The sequence below is a fragment of the Cryptomeria japonica genome, chromosome 7 (assembly GCF_030272615.1).
Source record: "Cryptomeria japonica chromosome 7, Sugi_1.0, whole genome shotgun sequence".
Lineage (NCBI taxonomy): Eukaryota > Viridiplantae > Streptophyta > Pinopsida > Cupressales > Cupressaceae > Cryptomeria > Cryptomeria japonica.
The window spans coordinates 687,380,610-687,383,864 of NC_081411.1; positions in this window are offsets into that span (position 1 = coordinate 687,380,610).

Genomic DNA, 3,255 nt, shown 5'->3' on the forward strand with positions numbered 1-3,255 from the left:
GCATTTTTGTTCTTGTAGTGCGATTACAGAAAAGACAAAATGTTTACAGGTCAACATCACTCTTGTTCTTGGTCAACATTTCACTTCTCTTTTCCCTCTGGATCCTCTTGCAATTGTGTCGAATGTTTCTATAGACTGGTTAGGATTTGAGCCATCACCTTTCTTTTAGACTATTTTATGATGGATAAATTATGTTCTTGTACTTGGCATTTCGCCCACAAAGATTTAGTGTTCGGATCCTGTTCAGTAACGTTGTCGTCATACTATCTTGCCTAGCTTTGGATTTGCCCGATATCTCCTAGGACCCGCAAATCTACATCTTTCCCTAATTTTAATATTCTTTTGTCCCATGCTTCCTTGAACTCCTCCAACGGCCTGTCTTTGCCCATCTCCATCACTTCTTCTACTAATCCTTCCATTAGTAATTCTATGAGCTAAGAATTCTGATACTAGATATCTGTCGCTTTTCTTTTTGCCTTTTGCAACTTTTCTATTTCTTCCTACAACCTATTTATGGTTGTTTTGGTCTTTATGTGGGGCAATTGTTCCTTGGTCAATATTTTTCTCTCTACAATTTCTCCCTCTATCATTCCTTCTGCATCCTAGAAATATGATGTCTTTACCTTGATGTGTTCCAGCAATTCTTTGTGTCTTTTCTGGACCCTATGCATCCTTTGGATTAGCTTTTCCTAGGTAGTATTCCTAGTCATTGCCACCTTTAGGGAAGACCTAGTGTGAGATAGCACCTATTCAACCCAATTATCTACCATCTCTGACTTGCACCTTAGTACATCTACTTCCTCTGCTTCCTCTTGGGATACCAATACTGGATGAGCTAGGATTTTCTATGGAGTTTCTCCCTTTCTAGGGATCCCTTTTATGAATTTTACCAACTGATCTATTTACATTTTTTTCTCTTTTAGTTTTCTCTCATCTCTTCGTATTCTTTCTTCCATGATAGAAAATCCTTCTTTTCTGAATCTTACCACTTCTGCTCTAGAGGGTCTTTCTAACTGAACTGTACTTGTCCTATATTTGTGATCAGTTGGTTCTTCCTCTCCTTCCCTGGTTATAGGTTATGCAATGTATAATTCTTGTTCTCCTCCTGGGTTCATTCAGGTGGTATATTGTGCCTTAACCATTTTCCTTTTCTTGGTATGGGGTGCATCGGTCAATAAGCTATTGAAATCCGGTGGGATTACTTCTATCGATCTGTTGGGCTCCTTCTATTGTTTTAGCCATCTAGGCATATTCCCGGTTTCATCATTCACCATGTATGTCACCCTTTCCATGGATTTTCTTTGTTTGGAACCGGGAAGGACAACTGAGAGGGGGGGTGAATCAGTTGTGAACCAGATGTCAATAAATTATAACCCAAAACAAATTATTCCAACTTAAAACTCAGTGCTGGTAAAAAAAACTTTAATGTCAGTAAAATAGATTAACTGTTATAGTAGTATTTGTTTAACTTAATGCATGAAACAGAAAGGAAAACAACATCCACAACACATGACATAGAGATTTTGATATGGAAACATTGTAAGGGGAAAAACCATGGTGGGAAACCTTACCCACAATCAAATGATACTACTGCAAATAGTAAGTGTATACAAATGGGGTCTGCACATGCAAAAAGGCCAACCGCCTAGAGCTCACTGCTCAATCACAAAATAGGAGTCACATTGACTACAGTTGGATGGTTAAATCCAATGACAATGTATTGCTTCAGCATAGTATCTGCAATGCTGGATTCAATACCGGTTTAAGCTTTGAACATGAGTGCCAAACACCTTCATAACCTTCCTTCAACCTTCAGATAATATTTGTGTGATTCACACAAGGATCTTCTTATTTTTTCTCTTCAATATTCACACACACTCATCTATTACATCTCTCAAATGAGATCTTGCATATACTTATACAAAACCTAAGACCTTAACATGAGGTCGACTCCCTAGAGATATTACATTTTAAATCAATTACAAAATAAGTCTTGATTCCATACAATATGTCAACCTCAATATATTTACACAATATCCATTCAATAAACCATTTCCAAATCGTGTCGTGCTAATCTGGAATATGATATCTTGTACCGGTCCATAACCTAGACCTATCTGTCGGTAAAGGAAAATATGTCAACCCGATTAGACCAATAAGCAAAACACAAAATCCAAACATCCAATCGATGTCGTCGACATAACCAAATGATCTCCAGATGATAACAAGTCATCATCACTGCCGGTGAACATATGTTGGTGACTATGCATAAGCCACTAACCATGTTGGTGAACACAATGTGTCGGTTCAACAACAAACCAATATAACCAGAGTGCCAAATCAACAATGTAGACCTCCAGAAGGATAAGTGTTGACATCAATGAAAAAACCAATGCAACACATGATGAAGTCATCCATAATACCAACAATCTCCCCCTTTGGCATTGATGGAAACATTAGATGGAAAAACATCTAAGTGCCAAAAATAGAATTCTAAATACCAATAAACCAACAATCTCCCAAAATAGATCAATACCAGAAATCAAAACCAAAATACATCTCTCCAAGTAGAATGTTCATCTCTCCCCAAAGTACAAAGGTTTTCCATAGATATCTCTCCCCCTTTGACATCAAATGCCAAAGTAGTTAAGAATCAAAATCAAAACTTAACATACAGCTAACCACTCCCCCTGAGAAGTAGCTCTCCTTCATCAAAGCCAGAAAAAGATTTTTTTGTTAGTCCCTCCCGGTTTGATGCCATTCTTCATCATTCAAGTCTCTTCTGGTGGGGAAATTACCCCAAGCTTCTCTCTGAGATATTCAAATGTTTCCTTAGGCAAAGGCTTTGTAAAGATATTTGCAATTTTCTCTTTAGTATTCACATAAACCAATCTCACTTCATTTTCTTCAATATTAAATTTCACAAAATTGTACTTAATAGAAACATGCTTTGTCTTAGAGTGAAATACCAGATTCTTTGATATATCAATTGCTGCTGAATTATCACAATAAATAGTTACAGGTTCTTTGTATTTTACCTTTATATCCTTCAACATTTTCTTAATCCACAATACCCGAGTATAATTAGTTGTTGTTGCAACACATTCCGCTTCTTTTATAGATAATGATGTACAACTTTGCTTCTTGTTGATCCATGAAATCAATCTTCTACCAAGAAAGAATGCACCCCTAGTGGTACTCTTTTTGTCATCTACATCTCCTGCCCAATTTGAATTTGTATATGCACATAACTCA